Source organism: Lonchura striata, chromosome 13 (genome assembly GCF_046129695.1).
Source record: "Lonchura striata isolate bLonStr1 chromosome 13, bLonStr1.mat, whole genome shotgun sequence".
Classification (NCBI taxonomy): domain Eukaryota; kingdom Metazoa; phylum Chordata; class Aves; order Passeriformes; family Estrildidae; genus Lonchura; species Lonchura striata.
In genome coordinates this window covers 10,621,042-10,643,561 of record NC_134615.1, presented here as the reverse complement: position 1 = coordinate 10,643,561, position 22,520 = coordinate 10,621,042, and the positions used below count along the sequence as shown (strand labels likewise).

The window sequence follows — 22,520 nt, the reverse complement described above, 5'->3', positions numbered from 1 at the left end:
TTCTCTTGGCTAGCTGGCACAACTGATGCATTAAACTCTTTGCCTAGAAACCAAAATGTGTCTTATCCAAAATTGCTTTAACACTAAAAAACTGCACCAGACCACATTTTCTACAACCTGTTGTATCTGCTAATTCCACCAACTAGAGCAATGCCAATGCTGAAAGACTACAAGGGCTTAATCAGTATGTTTCCTACACTCCTGCAAAGCAATTTAGATGATTCAGACAGCACAAGAGTTTCACCATTGCTGAAGCCAGTGGTATTGCACTGGCTGCACAAATTTTGCAAGAAATCTTGGCAGACTTTGCTTTAAACATCCTCTAGAAGGTGACACGGTTATTGGGTGTTATTTTTTTTTTTTCCCCATTTCTTGCAATTGTAGGAGATTACAATTACACACCTTCACAGTCTAATTCACATGTAGTCCAATTCTTTGTCTGAAATTCTTTGACAGTGGTTTTCCTTAGCCAAAAGTATTTTAAAAAGACCCAGACATTTTATTTCTAGAAGACATGTTTTTTCAGTGTCAGGTGAGCTTTTCTCTATACAGGGTAGCTTCATTTCAAATGAAGTTAATTGTAGAATACCAGTGATGGCTCCCTCTTTGGCCCTTTCACCTTGTACACAAATATTTAGGTGTAACCTGGAAGAGACATGATGTCCATGTTTTTCTACCTATGGTTCCTTCTACTGCTATTTGAAATATGGAGATGGGGAAAATACATACAATAATAAGAAGAATAAATAGAAGAAATTGCTACCTGATATCTGCTTCTTCTTACTGGCATTATATTTTCTCCTTCAAGTAGCAAACTAAGTACTCCAGTTTTTGAGTGAACCTGCATACAGTTGTTTACAGCATAATGGTGTAATATGCAGTGTCAGCTCTGCAGCTCAGCACTGACCTTTTCCACTGCAGTCAGGACATGAAGGTGAAGACTATATTTAATATATTTTCCTATTAATAAGCATTAAAGATTCTCAGACACTGGTCTTTTCTAGACAGGATATAAACAGAAGGAAACTTCTCTTGTAACCTGTAGTTTAGACTTAACTTCAGAGGTGATCTAGACTGACATAAGACTGGTTGGAAAAAAGAAGAGTGTACTTGCAAATGTACCTGAAGTCACTCTATCTTGGGTTGGAACGTTTGATACAATGTAAATATTGTCTTGAAAAACCCTGTATATTAAGGGAATTTTTTTCAATTTATACAAATTATATTGTGTGGCCTAAATCTTTTCCCTCTACATTTGTTTTCTGTCCAGACCTCTCCCTCACAAGTGAAATATATAATGAATCATGATATAATTAAGAGAAAGAAGAAAGTTTCCACCATCAGAGGAAAAAATAAAACCAATCAGAGCATGTTTTATTCTTACTGCTGTGACTGTAATGAGACCCAACTAAGCCCCAGTAGCCCCACAGAAGTACAACTCCACACCATTGGCACAGCACCTAACCCCCTCCCTACTTATGGCTGTTTGAAAAAGTCCTTTCCTTAAAGATGGAAAGTGCTGGTCTGCTCAGGAGCAGACATATTAAAAATATTCCACTGCTGTTGCAAATAGCAATTAATTAACAATCCATCTGGAGGTTATTGTTGTTGATATTATTATTACTGTCCCTACTGTGTAAGTAAAAATTACATTAGCTATTCATGCAATTGCACTTTTACTTTCCAATTCAGCATTTTTCCACATGCATCCTGGTAGGACTATTCTCTTTGTTACGGTGTTTATCCTGTGTTTGTCTCTCTTTTATGCAAGTCTTAACTGTTCTTGGTTAGGCATGCAAATGAGGAGAGGGTATTCTTTTTTAAAATAAGGTAACTAAATTAAACATGGTGACTTTGCCTGTCACAGCAAGCAGCCATAAAGCTCAATTATGATACACTCAAGTTGAAAAATCTCTTGTCATGTCAGGGCAAAACCCCATAGATTTCAATAGAGGTAGAACATCACAAGTAATTCTATGAATTTCTATAGTTATTTTTGACTCACTTCCATTATTTACCTCTACTATTATGACATATAATGAAAAAAAGTGGGAAGCTGTATTTCTTTGTCTTTCATAGCAAAATAGGACATTTTGAAAGTAATATACCATGCTCCTTAAAAGCTATATTCTTCTTAATTCTAGGCACAGAAGTAATGCATGTTTTAATAAAACTTGTTTTACTAAAATTACTTTACTAAAAATAGATTATCGTGAAAACTTGACATTTGTCCATACAGCAAAACATGAGCTGAACACTTTGTAATACATATTTTAAATGATGAAATTATTTTAAAGTGGTTTTTAATAAGTTTCTCTTTACTTTGTTAATTATTGATCATGGATGGATACTTCCTATTTGCTAGTAAGAACATTAGTACATGTGTTTTTAATCTTGCTTAGCATTTAGGATAAAAGGAAAGAATGATTCTTCACAAATTAGTAATTTTTATTTTGCCTTTCTTCCTGTAATTGAAAAAAATATTTGTGTATATTATCACAAGTAACTGAAATCAGGAGACAAAATCTAAAGTTCTAATAAGCTGGGACACTTCTCTCTAACCTGTGCAAAATTCTGACATTCTCAGAGAGACTACTGCCAGACTATAAAGTGAATAATGTTTTTGTGAGAGAAAGGAAAATAAAGTCTTACCTGGAATATTATCTATAATACTGACCATAACCTTTGTTTAAAAAGTTGAGCTTCAGATGGAAAAGTGTCAGAAAGGGCATTAGACTGAAGAGGTGAATGGAGAACTTGAAAGAGGTTAATAAAGAAACTCATCTCTCTCACTCCAGCAAAATGAAGGCTGAGGGGAAGTTGATGCTCTCTCTACATATGAGGGGAGAAAAGCATCACTGGGAGAAGAACTCTCAATTAATGGACAATGGTGCCAAAGGACCAAATGCAAGCAAAGAGATTGTGAATAAATTCAAGCCAAAAATTAGCAAAAGGTTTTTCAATAATTGAAGCAGCAAGGAAGCCACTTGCAAGGATGCCTTTCTGCCCTATTCATCACACACAGCCAGGAATCAGTCTGTACTTGGGTAAGGCCCTACACAGACAGTGTAAGCTAAATCAAAGGGCTCACCTCAAGAAAACCTTTTATAAACAAACTCCTACTGTTTGCAAATCAAATTCCAAGACATTCAGGAAATCCTAGGATTTCACTAGATCAAATTTTTCATTCCTACCCCACCTCAGAGCTCCTCTTCCTCCTTGGCCTCTTTCCTGGGGAGCAGCTATATCCACTCACTGCCAGCCCAGCTCTGCTGCCACATGCAACAGGTAGAATAACCTCACCCTCCAGAAGCAATCAGATGTCTTTTCAAGAAACATCCCATCACTGTCAACTCAGTTATGCTGCAGAAGGACTGCAAATCCACCTCTTCATAAAGTCAGTCAAGTAAGAGCAAGCAGAGTTCATTTGCACAGCACATCACAAACACAGCACCTTGCCAGCTGGGAACCACAGCCTGACAGACACAACTTCACTCAAAAATACTTGCCATCATATTCCTGCTGAAGGATCTTTCCAGTTTAATTATAACTTCAACATGAAAAATTCTATCTAAAAGAAGCTGACAAAGCAGACAGTTCTTTTTGGATTTGGAGAGGTTTGAGCAGAGTAAACAGCAAGTCTTTCACAGCCTCTCCTTTATCCTATTGCATTTCTATGCATTTCTTTCTGTGTAAAGTTGAATTATAACTTGCTTTGTCCTTTGTCTCTGTTGATGGCCATTACTGTTGGTGATTCGTGATGAAAATCTGCAGGTGTCTTAGTCTATAAACACATCAAAAAAAAAAGGGGAAAAAGTTGTGTATATATAATTGGGAGTCATAGGATAAAGAGAGAATCTATATCTTCTCTTATTATTATCATCAAAAATTCAGTGACACTGAAATCTGTTAGTCTATCAGAACACCTCCCAAAAGATGCTACAGAAATTCCATCACTGTGAACTTGAAAGTGAACTGTACTTGATGCAGTGAACACTATTTTGGAAGGACATTGGCAAACTCCCTACAGTACATCTTTGCTCAAAAACATCATAAAATTAGTTGTCCTCCTGCAAAAATACTCTGAATTAGAACCAAAAACACCATTCCACACAAGGATGAACTCGGAATCTTTTGAAAATAGACACCTATGTAGGAGAATAGTGTCTCCTAGTCTCTTACACAGAATGTGTTTGCAAGATTTTTCCAAAGATATGGGGGATCTTGTTTAAGTGAATTGAATACATTTCCAATACCTCAGATGAGTGTCCTAACTACTACCCCATGGCTCTCTCTTCTAATCCTTTAACAAACAGTGAAAATTAAGTGTTGACATTTATTTCAGTGAAATACTGATTGACTTGTAGCTCAATGATTTTCCTTTCTAACATCAAAATTTGCACTTTCCAGCTGTACAGACATTTTCTTTACAGTGTTATATCAGGACAGTCTAGATTATTAAACATTGGCCACCTTCATCCCTCATCTCTTGCTACTAAAAAAGGACTTGCATCTTAAATGTTAATTATGCATTTGCAGGCAGTCTAAATGACTCAGGGGACTGAAATCTGACTCTAGCTTTTCATCAGCAGGTCATCAGTTCAGACCTGACTCAGATCAGCAGTGGCTGGAAGCTTCAACAATTCAACAGCTGTTTAGATGACCTACATGAAAGAATATGATATTATATTATATGCAGCTTTGGGTGGAAAAGAATTCACATTTTAAAAGTCACGTTCAGAACTGACATTAATTGGGATCCATACTGTCAGACACCAAGAGGACAGCGGGCCTGGAAACTGAGCTCTCCTGTCTCTGCAATGTCCTGCACACTAAGGAAGGAAAACTTGATGATGGAACAGAAGGTGATTTATATATTTTTTAATTATTTTAATGGTTTCTCCTGTTCTTTCTCTTGGTTCAACAAAGCAAGTGTATTCATTGTCCATGAATACACATAGTTTGAAAACTGGGAATCAGTACTGTAACAGGTTCCAGATAATTATTCTGTTCTTGATAACTGTCTTTTTGTGTGCAGAGCATAGGCACCAAGAAATCATCCTTATGAGACTTCTTCAGAAAAAATACAAAACCAGAGATACATCAGATTCAATACATTGAGACAGGTGACATCAGCACTTCAATTTTCCCTATTCATAGGCTTTCTTAGAAATTGGATTATAAATCTATATATTCATGTTCACTGCCGCAGTATAACCTGTAGAGAACTGTCAGAGGGGAAAAGCATTAGAACCCTTTTCTTGGGCTTATGTCAGAATTTCAACACCTCTGTGGATAAAATAAAATTACAATCCAGACATTTATTTACTAATCATAGTAAAAGTAAGCAGCATTCTTTTGTATTTGAAATTCTGCCCTTGAGCAGTGTGAAGAGCCAAAATACAACTTTTATGGATTTCTTCCACTCCCTGGGGGCAGGGAATCTTCCTACTGGTGTACAAATAGATGAGCTGACACCCCCCATGAACTGCAGAAGCAGCCAAGGAGGGGGGACCACTGGAAAGGCATAAAAGCATTTTTCTCTGCTTTTTCATTTCTCAGCTTGACAGACTCCTCTAACTTGTGCCAAGAGCTGAAGAACCATAGATTCAGCATCAAGTCAGTAACTCCTTCAAGAGACGTTCTCATCCCTGGTTTGTGTAGATCTTGTAACTTAGCTCAGAAACTCAGGATCTGCATTTACGTCTCTGCCTCTGCAAAACCCTGTTATAAGTATAGTTTAATGTACAATATTCAGTCCTGGGTTTGTAAGACACCAGTCATGAGTCTGTGCACTATTTCTGGGATGGAAACAGCCCATCTTATGTGTGTATGCATCCCTTGGGTTCATAGAAACACAAGATTTTTATGCAGAATCCCATACTAAGAACTAGGTCCTATGTATACACAAAATATGCATTACTTGCAGCATTATCTGTTTTTCTGTAACTTGGCATATTGGACTGCCAAGTTTTGTGAAATAATTCTTATAGTATTTAGACTAAAATAAAGTCCAAACATTTTTTTCTGTGAAGCTGTTGTTAGGTTTTATGTTTTCAAAATATCATAGGTACATAACCTGATATAAAAATTAACTGTCAACAAAATTGCTTTTAGTTCTACATTGGATGAGATGTATTCTTAATTTTTTGATGAAAATTATTAACAATATTTAAAGAGCTAATAAAACCAATTTTGCTGGAAACATACTGAAGATAGTAATGTACACATCAGTTCTTAATCTGAAGCAGACAAAGCATTTAATGACCCACAAAATTTGTAATGAAAAAATCTCCTAGTAATTACCGACTGAATATAATCCATCACATTTTCTCATGCATTTACCTTGTGTATGGATGAGATGGATGTTGGAAGACATCCTTCCTGAGTTCCTGTAGCTCTGATACGAAACCACAGTAGCTCTCTGTGAATAATTTTGCACTGTCACCCAGTATTTGAGCACAAGAGTTACCTTTGTATCTGTAAACCAGTGCATCTGTAAGTCCTGGAACCTGGTTCCCAGTGATAATTTTTGAAGACCAGGTTTTTCAGATTCAGGTAGGAAACTGGAGGAAATTAGGTCTTGGAGCTCAGTTACCTTCATTGGGGAAGCAATTACTGTGTAGAAAATGGAAACAACACAGCAAACCAAACTGCTTCACCCTTTATCATCAGAAGCAAGTCACTGAAGATAGTGACAGTTAATCAGAGATTTTGTTCTGTTTAATTTCTTCTTTTCTGAGAGGCAGACAGCATGAGGTCACATACATTTAAATGCACACAGATCTTGCCCATATATGCTTTCAAGTCAGGGAGAAAACTGAGCGGGGGGGAGTGAATGATAAAGAGGCTTTAACTTACAGAAAAGAAAAGCAAGCACGTCCATACTAAACTTTAAAAAATTCCATTCTATTGCTGTTTGAGCACTTCACTACTTTGTCTCCAGTTACAAAATCCTGTGACCAGGGAAAATTGGAAAATTATGTAGCTCTAGTAGATGTGCAGCCAACTGGAGTTGGCAGAATGGAACAAAAAACGGGACTATACAGCAGGCAGGATGCCAATGCAAGAGCACTCTCTTCTGAGCAGCAGGAAATCCTCCCCAAGAAGCTCCCCAGTCACACACATACTTCACAAAAGATGGATTTTATCCCCAGGTATGGCATACCTGTCTCCAGGCCCAGGCAGTCAGAAATCTGCTTGCATTAATGGTTAAGGCCCTCTCTCTGGTGCATTGCAAATTCAGAAAAAGAGAGGTCACACTTTCTGCCACATGTTGGAAAGGTTTTCCTTAGTTAAATCCACAGGTTTAATATACATTGACATATCACACAAAATATGATGGTAACAGATTATAAGAATGTTTACTAAATATGTAATTAACTTCAGGCTTGGAAGCTTTGTTGTTGTTCTTAAATCTAGCAAACATCAGCTGACAAACAAATTGCATGCCTTAGAGCTTCTTCAGAGAAAAGCTGTTTAAAGTTTGTTATTTTTAAACTCTGCAAGGCTCTCAGCTATTAGCAACAAAAATAACAGGAGTCAAAAAGTATATTTCTTTCTATTATTGTCATAAGTTAAAAATGGACGTATTTGGGTTGGTTAATCAGAGGATTCACAGCCTAGCAATTAACAAAAATTGTCCCATATTATGAGATATAGAATATAAATAGAATCTATCTGCTTCATAAAAACTAAATTTTATATAGAAACACTCAGTGTGAAAGCTTGCCTTGACACTTGTTCTGAGAGCCCCTGTACGAGACAGAAAGAAAAGCAGCACTAGAGAGGAAAATAAAGCTTTCCCTTCTATTTTAAACAGAAGAGAACCTGACTCTTCAGTGTGCTTTTTAAATCAATAGTACCACAACCACTTGGTCCTTGACACAGGATCAGGCCCCTTATCTGCATTTCTACATAGGTTACATAAACTGCTCTCATTTTTATTCATTTTCTCCACCTGCTTCCCACCCTGTATCCAAGCCATCTTGCATATCAAATCAATAATTTTGCTTCTAACTTGAATCTCTTTTAATACTTCTTCAAAACTGTTTTTTCTGCAAAAATCTGTAACACTTTTATACTACACAGACACTAGTAATTTTTGACAAATTGTCAGAAATAAAAAAAAACTATGTTCTCAATGTTTGATCCTTTCCAGCTTTGATCTCCCCAGTAGCTGCTTTTATGCTGACATTGTACCTGTGCAAAAGAATTAACAACAAAAATACTTAATACTACCTCATTGTTAGCAAAATGTAACATTGCAAAAAAAGTGAACAGTACTAGATATTGAACAACAGAAGCTATGCACTAACCTAACACTGCAGTGAAAACTCTACAATCCTCTTTTTCCAAAAAAAAGTGATCTAGAGAGCAAAGAAAGAATCTTACTCAGCTGCACCAGAACCAAGTGCACCAAGATTGGTCAAATCTCAGATATAACTTTTTTTTCTATACTTCTACTTTCATTTCCCTGCAATTTCTTTCATGTAGCAACTGGATAATACTATACTCACAGCACATTTTATTGACCCTCATAATCGTCCCCTTGATTTGCATATGTTCGCATTTATTCAAATTTTAGCAGCATGCATAAATGCTGGGAAGAAAAGGAGATTGAGCCAGTGCACAGGGAAAGATCAGAGGTAAGACACATGAACTGAAAATTGTACTTAATTTTTTTTTAACTATGAATATAAACAAGAATTGAAATTAATTGTCCAGATTGTTTGTGGATTCTTCCTTATTGGATCTATTCAAAACTCCACTGGACACATCCCCAAATACCTGCTTTGAGCTGGGGAGGTTGACTCTCTCAAGACCCCTCTCAACCTTAACTTCTCTACAATTTTACTAGTATATGTTTCTATATTTTTATGAATAAGTTGATACAGCAGTTAATACAGTAAGTGCTGTGATTATAGGAACTTGACATAGATGTAACTAACAAAAAAACAGCCTTAATGAATACCAAAAAAGCATTAGGAGAACTTAGCATTATGAAGTGTGCTAGCTGAAGTTAATATTTAAGTGCCACTTAAAAAATTGCTCTAACTCACAAGACATAGCTCTATTCTACAAAAAAAAAAAAAAAAAAGTGCAAGAAAAGCATATATTCTATATTCAGAGATCAGAATAATTCATCAGTCACACAAACCAGTATTTCTATTTCCTAAGCAGTGAAAATACAGCTGTGGACTTGAGCAATAGTACAGTGAGTATTTGCTTCTTGCTGGTTTTATTGAGAGAGAAATATGCAGCACTTGCTAAATCCTTCTCTGGGATCATCTCTGTCACCTCCCAGACCCATACACTTCCCAAAAGAAATTCCCATGCAGTGACAGTCATTGCACTTCACCTCTCCCCTTAGACAGTCAGCAGCCACCCAACACTAAAATATCTTCACTGTGTTTTGGATTTATTTGGCTGTGTTCAGACTGTTTGGTGCTGGAGACAATGTACTTTGTTTCCCTGCAAGATTGCCTTCTAGCAAACACTCCCTCTAAACTGCAGAACATTCTTGCCTTCTCTTCCATCTCTTTTCTCCAGATTGACCTAAAATCCATAGAAGTGACAAGAAAAAGTTTTGCACAGAACACAGAGCTAATAGAGCAGGCTGATAAACTTTGATCATCCATTTAAATGGAGCACCAAGGAACAAAGGTATGGCTACTTCTCAAGACAAAGCAATTTTTCAAGAGTGAATTCCAAGCAGGTGGTAACTAAGCAACAGCTCACCTGTACAGGGACTTTGATCACTTGACAAAGCAGATCAGAGCAACACAAGGGAAAGAGGACTAGAGATTACAAGGAAAAAAAGATCCTTTTCTTGGCCTATCAGAGAGAAAGATGGAAAATAGCCTAAGAGATGCAGCAAAAAGGAGCCTGATGATTTGGAGAAGAGAGCAGCTGAAGAAAGGAGCTCATGAACATTTTAGTAACCATACTTTATATTTTAAACAGCTTGTTTTATTTCAATAAAACTATTGCTTCACCCAGTGATAACAGAAATATTTGGGGGAACAAAGAACAGTGTTTCTTCCTCACTCCAGGCTTGAAAAAATCAGGTTTTTTACCTTTGGATCAGGCAGTAGCTATGTGAAAGAGACCTAGGCCAATGAAGAATAAAAAGATGGACATGAAGAACTTCAAGGGAGTTGCAGGGACAAAATAGCAGCAAAGCTGTGGAGAAAGCTGTTGAAGCCTAGGGTGAAATCTGCTTCAGGATCCAGTGACAAGGGGCACATACTGAGTTAACAGGTATGAAACAAACTCAGGGACAAAAAAAAAAAATGTATTAGGAAATTACATGTAGTAATCAATACATAGGCAATAAGGAACAAACAGATGGCTGGGGGAAGAACAACAATCAGTTTCGAAAACCTAAAAAATCCATTGATTGTAAAGTTCAGTTTTATCTCTTGAGGCTGGCAATAAAATAAGTATAGCTCATTATTACTCCTCTATCTGCATATTGCAGAATGGTTCTGATGCTGCCTCCCATATGAATTAAAACTGCATTTGCCTTCAAAGGAAGTTGAAAATTTGTCATGAGGACAAGATTAGAGCCTGGATTTGCAAGTATTTATTTTTTGGTGGGGGCACCTGGACTGGCCTCAGACAGGAAATGAATGTGGGCAATAGTCAGACTGGTACTTTTTCTGAGGAACCTTGGTATCCTTTTCTAGTGCTTAAGGTCGCTCCACTCCTGAGGGAAAACAGGGAAGAACATTTTAATTAAAAATGAACAGCCACAAAACTTTATAAGCCATTTTTGCAATTTCATTATTCCAGCTAAAGAAGAAAGATTCTAAAATATTATTAACATCCCTTAAAATATTTATTAAGAGAGATTTAAATTAGCTGTCTGAGTCCAGCACTATTGTAGTGATTCTATTTCTTTGGTATATCCAAGGTAAGGACTAAAATAATATTAAAACAACAGCAAGAGCATTGATGATGCAACCGAGCATTAGAAGTTCTGATTAATAGTTTATTTTCCTCAATGATTGGTAATTATTAAGGTACAGAGTTTCTCCTTATCAAGTCCAGAGGCCACTCAAGATCCTGGAGATCCTGAGCTGATGCTTTTTCTCCGAGTTAAGAACAGCTGCAAATGACAATGATACAGCATAAAATATCTTGTGTGTGGTGAGTACAATTAAAGATCTTTTCTCTGCATTTGTTTGAAGACTGACAGCTCAGCTGACAGGGCAGTCAAGTTTATGCAGTTTTCTATAAGCTCATTGACATTTTTCCCTGTGAAACTCTTTCTGGCTCTCTTCATCAGGTAAAATCCTGAACCTTTGTCAGACAGCTCTTTCAAAAGCAAACAGGATGAGGACTCCCACCATGAGCAGCTATGAAGTCTCATTAAAAAAAAAAATTCTTTCACACTCTGTTGTCCTTGTTCTGTATTGTAATGATGGTTTGCCATAAAGTGCAAAGAAATGTTATTCTAATGAACAGAGGAGAGGCACTGCAACAGTGAGGCATGATTAACGAGCTGAAGTCGTTCATGAAGTCATTTTACATGTCTGGCTGGTGACCTTTGAATTTGAAGAACTGCATGTAAAATATAATAGGAGAAATTATTTGCTTAGCATACAATGTATTCATGGTTTAACAGAGGGATTTGGAATGGGTTATGTTGAGGGAGAAAAGGCAATCCTGACACAAAGTGAGATTACTTCTTCCTCCTCTCTCCTGTTCCATCCCTGGATTCAAATGCAATTGAGGGTCTGTGCTGTGCCATGAGCTCCCCGACAGCAATGAGCACTTGCTTATATGCCATCATCTGACAGAATCCCCTTCCTTTGGTAAGGCCAGGGAACCTAAAGATCATGCAACAGCTGAGGGAGATTCCAACCCTGTTTGGATTGCCAGATGACACAGAAGAAAAACAAGAAAATTAGATTGTCTGTTTAGAAGTTTAAACTCCATCATTCAGATCTCTTCAAAGGGCCCATGTCTTTTCCAGCCTATGTACCAGTGATCCACACTGTCAGACCCAACTAGCAGCCCCACTCCCTCATGTGGGCTGGGGACAGTACAAGCTGTACTCATAAAATTACTGGAATTGCTTCCACTTTGTCCAGACTGTCCCAGTTTCACAAGAATACCTGGGAACCATAACCCTCATAAATCCACCCAAAGCCAATAAGAGCACAAAACTCTACTTGTCCACTTTCATACATCCACATGGGATCTGCTTTTGTGGAACTGAACAGAGGTTAGAGGCTTCAGGAGCCTTTGTTCAAAGTCTTCCTGACTGCCAATTCCTTCTCCTGGCCCTTCTTCTCAGCATGCGAGATGCACCTACTGGCTATAGAAAGCATAATGAGGTACAAGCTACACCCTGGTGAGGCTCCAAAGCATTCCTGACAAGTGAGCAAGGTGCCAGGAACATTCATTTCACAGCAGAACGACAGGCACACCCACTTGTGTAAGACCTGCAGGACTATTTCCTGTACATTTTTGAATATAAAGGAAATGACCAAAGCTGATAGCAGGCAGGACATGAAGGAGGCAATGAGAAAAGATCAATTAACTACTTTGCTCAAAGTATAATGATCAAAATGACAAATGATCAAAGGCAGCAAAGAACTCTACATGTGGCGCTGCAAGAATTCAGCTGTTCTCTTATACACTGCTGCTTCCAGTGTGAGGTAAAAATGGAAATTCTACCAGCTCCAGAATCTGCAAGAAGTAAGGAGAGGACAGAAGCTAAAAATACTGTTAACCTAGTTTGAAAGTTAAATACTGCTCTAATACTGTACATGGAGAGGAAGTAAGTGCCTTTGTTACTGTTTTTTTCTCTACTGCATTTTCACTCATAAATAAGAGAAAAGTTAATTGGACCACCACCTTGAGTACTCAGCAGAGAATTTTTCCTCTCATTCTGATATCTTCTAGTTAAGCAAGCCCTATGCTTTTAAACTGTGCAAGCTTGCATTGCACAAGATGGTTTGGGCATGGAATGAAAAGTATTTAGCACTTTTCAGTCTAAAAATCAGAAAGAGAAATCAAATAACAGGAAGAGAAAGGATTAAAGACAGTCTCTCCATACTTTTTAGACTTTCACTCAGAATAGACTGTTATAATATTAGCTTGTACTTGCTTTCATGCCTCTTGCTGTGTGTAAATGAATTAACAAGAGGAAACCATATTTCTTCCCCTTTCCCTGCAAAAATAATGACAAAATCTTGCTATCAAACTCCCTTTAAAGTTTTCCACATACTTCTGTTCAACTTTGCATTAGAGAGCTTCCTTTGAACTACTATGTTATTGCCACACTATCATGGAAACCTTAACTGCTAGAAGACAAGTACAGTTAAATGAAGCACTTCTGTGTCCTCCCTCTCTCCAGTCTCAGCCTGTACTTTCTTTCCTTCTTTTGTGATAGAGTATTTGCAAGGTTAGATGGCAAACCAGCCCAGCAAACCTAGCTGTATCAAAATTAATTCAGTTCCCTTTTTCTAGGATAATTTTAAGCCAATTTGTCCCCATTTCTTGCCCATTTCTGTGCCAGCATAAGCACATGAAGGAGGATGGGAATGAGCTGTGAGTCAGGGCAGGTTGGGAACACTTCCCAAAGCAGTGGAATTGACTTAAAGTTACAGTTAACCCACAGCTTCTGACACAGTTGTAGCCAGTATCAGGTATCCCAACATCAACTCAATAAATTATTCCATTAAAAAGTCTATCAAGAGTGACATCCTGAAAAAGAAAACTTCAACTGGTTGATAATTCGGTATTTTCTGACAAGAGGAATGACAGAGCAACTTTTTCCACAATATCACTGGGAAGCATTTTCAACACACAGCATACTGCACACAAGTTTTAAGCCACTTACAGCTCCAGAGAGCCTGGATGGTGCTGTGAGAAGTAAAAAACACTTGTTTTCCAGAGAGCCCCTCTAGGGTTGCCAGGCTCTCTCAGCAGACTGAGCAATGCCACAGTATACTGAGGCAACATGATGAGCCCAAGGAGCTGGTATGACAGCTGTGAATTGAAAACTCACTTGTGGGACACTACACCAGGGATTGGCTTATCCTTTCCATGGTATGGAACAGTACAGTTCCAATTGTCTAATGAGAGCAGTAGAAGAGCTAAGTAGGATTTTATATTTTGCCTAATGAGGTACGCAAAAAATTGCTAATGGATTTAACCTGCATAAATTTCTTCTAGCATATATATTCCCATGCACCCACACACATTCACTATAGAACTCAATTGCTAATGATGAATTTCATTTGTTCCCCCATCAGAATTAAGAATATTTAATAAATTGTAATGCATAGTTAATTATCACATTGGTAACTTATATCTTGTTTATATTGAGGCTGGTTGGGGGAAAAGAGGTCTCTCCTTTCACAGCTGTACCAGGACAGTATAGCAAGAACAATGTGGATGCAGACACTTGAAGATGAGGCTTGCAACAATTACATATAAACTATGCTAAGCAGCCAAAGTCTGTACTTCCAAGGAAAGATAAATTTTCTAGGTATGTAAAGCATCTTTAACATAATAGCTTTTTCTCCAGGACTACAAAAATATTAAGTATAATCAAAACAGAACACTGACAAACCCTTAGCAAATCTGGGAAAAAACATGTTAAGTGGTTCATTGTTACCAAGGATTCATTCTATTGCCAAGTCACTGAATTTTCCACAGAAGAGAGGGAAAATAAGAAATACATTCCTCAGAAAAGGAAATGCATGCAATGCATGGAATATTACAAGTATTTTCCTTCTGGGGTGAAAAAAGGAGAGGGAACATACCCAAAGTGCAATTCAGCTGTATGAGCACAGCTGAATTCTTGGAATGGTGTGAAGCTACACATTTCTGTCTCAAGGATCTCAAGTCTCTTGCCACTGGCAATAGTACTGAATTTTCTTCTGAACTACAGCAAGTCCTCCTGCACTGGACAATTATGCCATCATTCTAGTCAGTGAGTGTCTCTTATGTTTCTCCTTTCAGACAGAGTAGGTCCTAAACACAAGTAGGCTCTGAAGTATTGCATTACTCTATGCATTAAACGTCTTGCTGTAGGATTACTGCATCTGAGCTGTGTTTTCAGGAGGTTTCTATTCATTAAAACAGCACTGTGAAACTGTCTGTTTCTATGAGTAAAGGAGGAGTTGGAAACTAAGCAGTTCAAGAGGTGGGCAGCTCTAGAGAAGCTACTTTCAGAATGAATATACTAAATGATATTTAAGGTCCCTTCCAAGCCAAATAATTTCATTAATTTGGCCCATTCTTGACTAGTTAAATCCTAATTTAACTTCTGTAACTCCTTTTTGGTGAAAATTATTCTTTCATTTCTATGGCAGTCAGCACATCCAATTCAAAGTAACTAGCAAGGTATCTTTGGACTGTTTGTTGAACAAAGGTTTGAAAGGTGAGAGGAAGAAAGGAGAGAGAAGAAATTAAAACAAGTGAGCATCAGTGAGCTGGTAGAGGTTTCAGCAAGGTCTGCCACAGCACTACCTCTGGATATCCTCTTGGGGTAAGTCATAAAAACACAAGTACAACAGAGAACAGATAGGTAGAAAATGGAAAAAAACACAGCTAGAGATTTGAAACAGATGAATACAGCTACAGACTTCAGAATAAAACATTTTTGGATTTCTGAATGCAACCATTCAATATAACTTACAAAGATTTGTGTTCTTTACTAACATATATCCCCAAATCTCTATTGTTACCTGCATTCTGCCTTTACTTCTTCTTCCCTACAAATTTATATGTCAAATTTACTGAAATTTAATGCATAGATTTCTTTACAAGTTAAATACCTCAGAAATGGCTTATAATGACAAATAGCTACATTAAATATAATACCAGATCACAACTTTTATACCTGAGACTTATTCCCTGAACAATATAGACTATTAGTATTCCCATGACTCAATACCATGCAATATTTTATTTAAACTTCTATAATCTAGTGTGCCTAAAAAAATTATTTTAGATAGCAACTAAAACAATAAGAAGAGATATAAACCATTATATTCTGTGTCCAGAGCCTATCACATCTCAGCTGACAATAAGAATTTCTTTCCTGAGCTACCTATTATCTATTCAGGAGATATATATAAATAACAGGACCATCTGGCTACTTGCAATGGAGGTGACAGTGCTCACCTTTGCTGCCCCTAGTCTGTGCAGACACGAGCATGGAGGTTTGATATTCCAGATATGTCAGCCTTGTGAGGCTGAACAGTTGCAGTGCTCTTACTGTACAGGAGCAGGGCACAGTTTATTCCTGTCTTTAACCAGCACATTTCAGGACTTGAGTTATTTGAATGCCCTTCATCAATGAAGTTATTCCATAACAAAGGGTAAGAATTTCAAATTAAATATGAATGCAGAGTGACTCTGTGAACACTTCTTTTGAAAGCATAAGTCACCTTCAATATTGGAATCACGTGAAGATAAGTTTATTATTTTTACAGAACAACCTGGTGTATTCAAGACACACTTTGCTGTGACAGTTTTGACAGTGGTTTACATATACATGTTTTTTTTGACAGAAGACAATGTAAGAATAACAAATTAAGTTATATTGATTTTTTGGTTTATATCTCAAATGAAAAAACAAGTAATAAATAACAATTGCTTCTGGTTTCCATAGCCCAGTCCATTTTTAGCAAACACATGGGCTAGTTTGCAATAGACCTTGGAGCAGTTTTGTCCCAGACTGCAAAAGCAATTATTTCATAAGTGCTGTAAATCACATTTTTGTTGTTTAAAAGAACTTGAATTGTTTACAAGGCTTTTAGGTAAAGTTCTTAGAAATAATATTTGCAAATACACTGTGATATACAATATGGCAATATGGTTTTCTATATAATAAGAAGGTAATTCAGATATGATAAATATATTCTAATTATGAGCTACATTTGTGAGCCTGCCAATTCCCACTGAAATCACAAGAATTAGATTACTCCAGAAGCATAAAAACTCTGGATTCCAAATTATTAATTTTAAGTAGTTAGAAAAGGGGACAAGGCATAACTGATAACTGGCTGAAGGGTTAGTGCGAAGAATTCTTTTAAAAGGTATTTTATGTTCTGTTAATTTTATGTATTAAATGCCACTTTAGGAGGTTTGGGAGTTTAGCTGCACCAACTGGTTTTCACTGAATTAGAAGAGAATTCTCTCATGGCAGTGGGAATGTAAATCCAAAGGAGTAGATGAGGAGATACCTTGCTTTTAATTCTTTGAGTAAGCTGCTGTCATGATAAATTATAGGAAAGAAACCCTGGAGCTGTGTCTTTTTTTCTTTTTTTTCAACACCTAAGAACTTCAGAAAGAAGCCAACTAGGTCATAGCTAGCCACAACACAGTATATCAGTGTTAGGCAGATTATATGTAAGTAGGTTAAGTGAGTCCATATATTCAGCAACTTCTTTACTGACCATGTACAATGATTTACAGGTGCCTACACTGGAATAATTCTACAGTTGCAACATGATTCAGAGCCAGAATATCCAGGAAATGTACATGGAAACACCTATGGAGCTTCTCATGAATAAGTAACCTGTTACATTTTGTGATGTTTAAGACCAAATACCTGACCTAAAGATTGACAGAACACTGAGGCATGGCTGCAGACATGACTGACCAAGTATAGGAAACTTATTGAAAATGTTGATTAAATTTATACATTGGCCTATCAGATATGTCACGGTAGGTTATGTCATTCAGATTTCATTGTGTCACATCAAGCCTGTCAAATTATAACAGTGCCTGACTGGCAAAACTGCATCTAGAATCAAATTTGATTTTATCTTACCTATTTGGGGATTTTGAAAAGCACAGCAGATTATATGTCCTTTAAAGTGTTGTAACTTTCACCACAAACTTGTCAACTTGCTGGTCACCTGAAAAAGAGAATATTCACAAATAAATGCCACGTGTCATACAAACATGCAGTAAATTGAGACCAGACAAAATTATAAAGTCAAGGTAACAGATGAACTGTGTTTATAAGTGTCTGAGTATCAAATCTGACTGGAATAAGATACTGAAAGTTGTGAGCTTTACAACTCAAGCATTAAAGCAGTAGGATGGGTTCCCCAGAACACACTGAAGTCATAGCATCACACACATTTATCTGACAGTACAGCTTCATGGTTAAGTTGCCAACACAATTTATTAAAAAGAAAAATGTGTCAATACCTAATGATTTTATGTGTATTTTTATGCATTAAACAACGACCCTGAGGTCCACAGGATCACTGCCATACTGACTGAAATAGGACCTGAGTCTGCCTTACCTTGCTCTTGTTTTCAAGGCAGTTAAGACATCTGTATTTTCACACCACTGAAATAAAAGGCTTCAGAATTGGTGAGAAGGAATTTTAATTTTTTTTTTAAAGAACATGTTGTACAGTCTAGTTGAAATCAACTTGCAAACTACTCTAATGCTGGCATGTTTCATGTTGTGCTGCCAGCCTTTAAAGCTGGGGAATCATCCAAACCACAAAAGATTTTCTGCTTCAAAACCTTTTAGCCACAAAAATATGTAGTTTTAACAGGTGTGCTTTTTAAGCAATCTGAAGAAAGTTTACCAAAATGGAAATGCCAGTCAGAGAGTGATACCAAAATTATCTATCTCAATTGCATACAGAAGTCTGAACCCTGGAAACAAGAACTGAGGGCAATGCTCCATGTTACTGTTAAGGATGTCCTTTGTTTGAAAGGAGAAAGCGGCTGCCTGTTCAAATCTCACACACATTTTGCGTGTCACCAAGTAAACCCTAGGGTTCTCAGTTAAATAAAGTTCAGCACTGGAATCTAATAAAAATGGTGAACATATCCCAAATAGCAGCCACATGATGGTGGAAACCATCTCTTTAGATCTGCAAGTAATTAATGTCTTCTAAATGAAAAACATTCAAAGATAAAGCACTTTCCTTGCAAATGAACATCTATAATGCAACACATTAAAAGAACCAGATTCAGCTCTCGTCCTTCTAAACATCCAAAACAGATAAGACAAAACAGGAACATAGTTTATTCACATTCTAAAATTGTGCAAGAAATATACTAATTTAAGTTATTTTTATGAAGGATTTTTTTTTTCACTATTTTGCCTCATTTGTAGCTGTTTTACAATGGTAAAGACATATAAGACAAAGTCATGCTTCCAAAATTATCTAATTGACACTGAGAACTAAGGTTATTCAGAAATGCCTTTTTTATGACATTGCCACATCTCCACTGGAAAACAGGAAAACACACAATAGATGTACTCATGGAGCTGGAAATAAATGCTTGAGGAAAAAAAATTAAATGGTGAGTGTCATTCAATTTGGCACTCAAAGTACTTCTCACTCCTTCTAGGAGGCTGTCCTTGTCATAAGATAATGAAGAAAGTGAATGATACCCCTTTTTTTGTCTCTAAATATCTTGCTTCTAGGAATATTTTCCCACAGTTTCTACACTGAATACTATTTTGTGTTATAGGTAGAGCAAATTAAGAAACCTACTTTAAGAAAAAAATAGTGCTCAATAGAAGTAAATGTGATTCATTCTGATAAAGTAAAAATTTTTAAATATTCAGAGTGAATTACAGGTAATCCTATTTTTAAATTAAGTCGCTCACTACTTACAAATACCTGATTAAGCACTGATGTACAGTACTTGCTCTTTCTTCTTAAATTCAGATATCTACTTCATTTACATGCAATATTTTAAATGCATTTATTTAATACAAAGCCTACCTCTGTACTACAAATTGCTTTTACTTGTCATGAATTCTAATGCTCATTTTTTATTCTGCTTTGAAATATCCAGCTACCCTTGGCTTTCTTTTCTCTCAGGCTTTGATATATTGGAATCATTTCCCCAGGCAGCAATCAGTGTTGATAAAAGAGTTTGAAACTCAATTCACAAACACACAGCATATTTGTGGGTAAGAGAACTAGTACTTTATTTCCACTGTGTATCAAAACAAACATGGGAATACTCCTTTCAATAGAACTGAATTCACACAGCAAGGAAGACATACTGTGGATTTCACAAGTGGTGCTGATTTACAGCATTTAGGGGGTTATTTTATTTCTAGAGATAAAGTTCTATATGTGCAACTAACAGCAACACATCACCTTCAATCACAGAAGGACACAAAGAGCAGAAGGAACATCACTAAGTGCATGCCATCATTCTCTGCCTTTCCTCTTCCCTCCTGCATTTGCCCAGCATTTTCTGCTCTCCTAAACACATTCCCACAGAGGCACCACTGGTATTGCTGAGGGGTTCAGCTGTGCCCTGTGCTGGAGTGGCTCCAGAACCATCTGGAATCCCACATGAAGCCCCAACTGCTCCACAGAGACCCCACAGCAACACCTGGACAGGACCCTCAACATCACTTTGCACCTGGCAGTCCCCCCTCAGCCACAGAAACCACCACTGTGGCATCAGCCAGGACTCCCATGACACCCCCAGAATCACTCCTTCCTTTCACAAACAGCAGAAAACCCAACCAGCCCCTCAAAAATGCTAATCAAAGTTGAATTTACCTTTCTCTCAGCAACAGTAATTAATTGTGAAAATAACTGTTTTACCCTAGTGCATTTATGTTCCGTATTTCAACAGCATTTCACATGCTCTGTAAACCAATCTGTCTTATCCACAGCCTTCCAAAATAACAGATGAAAACAGTAATACATTAAATTACAGAATTCTGTTGTTTTTTTCCAAGAAACTTTTGGGATGAACAAAATACAAAGCAGATTGCTAATCTGAGTTAAAAATGTAAAATCAGCAGGTAGGATGAAGTCTTCGACAGCGTCAGTCTGTCTTACAGCCATAGCGATGCCTCCATATACCTGAGCCATTCTAGAGAATATCTTGTAAATATACCACAGAAAGCCTTCCAAAGATAAAGCCAAAAAAAATCCCCTCAGGCAAGAGCAGCAAAGCAGAGTCTGCCTGGGTCTGGAAAATGCTCTGGCCCTTTGAGTGCCCATTTGGTAGGAGCACAGTCAGCATCCTGTCCAGAGCACAGCCCAGTTGTGCCACAGGGACTTCTGAAGAAATGGAAGGTATTCAGAGTGTTTGGAAGGGCAGCTTCCACGAGAGGGGGATCTGGGCTTCACTCATCACTCTGGAGTCACACTGAACCTCTAATTCTTTGCTCCTGCTGCTTTTCTTCGGGTTCATTTTCCTTTGTATAAATGATTGGAGATCTAAAAGCTGCTGGTATTGACTGGTAATAGGAACTGTATTTTAGAGTCTTGTGCTAGATGTCCATACTGACATCACTTCAGAGGCACACGCTCCTCCCGAGTTTTTAGAGCTGTGAGTAGCAGCAGAACAGTCCAGTCAAAGCCCTCCAGTTTTCCCACATTCGTATCAATAGGAAGCTTAATAAGCCTTTCCAATCACTTTACCAGGAAGACACAGAGATAAGTCGATATTGCAAGGAGATGGACCCCTGTCCTCTGCTCTGCTTTCTTTTTGAAGTTACAGCATGTACAAATTAGCTGCAACTAGTAAACTTTGAGGAAGTTACCAACACAATCATGAGCTAAACCTCAATGCTTCTGAGATTTATTTTGTATATGTGTCTCCAAGCACAGACATTTCACATCCTGGCCAACTTGGGAGATGAGGTCAACATTCCTAAGAGTCAGGTAAATGCCAGTGGAACCTTTCAGAGGCACATCAGATTGGAACACACAGCCATAGCAATCACACTTATAAACCTCACTCAATTACAGGCTTTTCAGCTCAGGATGAAAAACATGCCTGCCCTAAAGAAATGCATTTAGGCTTTCTCATTTCTGAGTAGTGAAAGAATTATGTCAGCCATCTATTATTGATCTCCTCAGGAAAGACAGCGTAAAACAAAGCAGCTCTGAAGATGCTACTACAATAAGGTTGTGCTGACTTGCTACCTTCATTTAATATTTTTACTTTAGAAAGAGTTCAACTTTTAGGAATACAGAAACATGCATTCAAAACATATCTTTAACTTAAGAGCAATTAGTCTTAATTTTTAATATAAGCATTCAGGACATCTCTAAAAAAATTGTAAGATCAACTGTCTGTACAGGACTAGTGATTGATGTGAAATGGTATAGGAACATTCCACTTCTGCAGCCTCCTGGGACACAAAAACCAAACTTCACAAGATAACTGTGCACAGCAAGAGACATTAAAGATTTTCTAGCAAATCATTAGTACAACTTTCCTGCCTATTTGCAGAGAAAACAATGAAAATGTTATTATATCACACTTTCCTGGGAGCCTCTCCCTCCCATCCTTCCAGCTTTTACTTAATTTTTGCTCCTATTAAATAAAACTTATTTCTCACCACAGAAGACATCTCACCCAGGAAAATAAATTAATATCTTTCTACCAATTACCAACACCTTCTAAATCTCTGGAGAAATTTTGCACAGCAATTAGCAACCTTCTAAGCAAACCTGGTCTAGCAGGAGAGGATTACCACCACCCTACCTCCCAAATTTCTTCAAATATCTCACCTTTAATCTGCT

At 37.3% G+C, this 22,520-nt stretch overlaps 1 long non-coding RNA gene across 2 annotated transcripts in view; it reads right to left on the bottom strand.

Moving 5' to 3' along the window:
* Positions 1 to 22,520, bottom strand: part of LOC116183124 (uncharacterized) — a 120,057-nt gene that overhangs the window by 86,476 nt on the left and 11,061 nt on the right. For both annotated transcript variants that reach the window (XR_004148782.1, XR_002465890.2), the window contains exon 2: positions 17,807 to 17,894. This is a non-coding gene — a long non-coding RNA (uncharacterized LOC116183124). The remainder of the gene's footprint in view (positions 1 to 17,806; positions 17,895 to 22,520) is intronic.